The sequence below is a fragment of the Fragaria vesca genome, linkage group LG7 (genome assembly GCF_000184155.1).
Source record: "Fragaria vesca subsp. vesca linkage group LG7, FraVesHawaii_1.0, whole genome shotgun sequence".
Lineage (NCBI taxonomy): Eukaryota > Viridiplantae > Streptophyta > Magnoliopsida > Rosales > Rosaceae > Fragaria > Fragaria vesca.
Window position 1 is genome coordinate 12,158,053 of NC_020497.1, and position 1,029 is coordinate 12,159,081.

Below are 1,029 nucleotides of genomic sequence, written 5' to 3' on the forward strand. Positions count from 1 at the left end.
TGTCATTTTGAAAGTTTAGGTATGAAACTGATTAAAAAAAGATGAGGTATCAAACTGATTTTAGACATAAAGTTCAGGGTAGTAAACTGAATTTTTCTCATAAATTAACGAATAAAATATTTATGTTTCCCCAAATCAATTTCCAAGGAAAATCGAATGCATGCTGCAAGCGATAAACTTTTATCTCATAAATGTCGAGCCTCTCAGGCTCTATAATATATGTATGTATTTACACACGTCCATACTCTCTATATAAATTCATGGGTCTATATAGGGCTACTACGCTCGCGTCCAACGCTCACGTTACGCCTTAATGCGGTGCTACACTACGCCATTAAGGTGGACAGACGGGTGTATAAATATGTGCCCATACCCCCTATATGAATTAAACACTCATATAGGGCTACTACGCTCGCGTCCAACGCTCACGTCACACCATAATGCGGCTATATGCTATGCCATTAAGGTGGACAGACACATAGGGCTAGCTAGCATTTTTATACATACTCTCCTCATAAATACATATTTATATTCACCGAAAATCCCATTTTCGGTAACTCTCCAAGAGAAATAAAACCGTCAAAATAAAATGACGTCAAAATGCTCCACAACATTAATTGTTCATCTATGAACTATAGCATGCATTTTATTTAAAACAAAAGTCCACTCACAACTCTAGGCATAAGCCCGACGAAATCCAAATCGCCACTCCAGAAAGGTTTCCTCGAACCCTAGCTCAAGAGAGGGTGAGCTGTTTGGAGGGGTTGCTGCACGGGAGGAGGGCTACAAAACGAGCCAAGGATCGCCGGTTGTGGTGGCCGGAGGAGGGAGTACCGGCGTCGGGAGGCTTAACACAGTCGGACCTCTCGGGCCCGATATCTTCCTCACGGCGGCGCTAGGGGAGCTGTCACCAGTCCAGGGATGTAGCTGGGTCGGAGGTCGACTGAACGGGACCGGTGCGGCAGCGGTTGGTGGCCGGACGGCGACGGACAGCCAAGAAGAAAACCGACGGGGAGAGAGGGCTCGGGT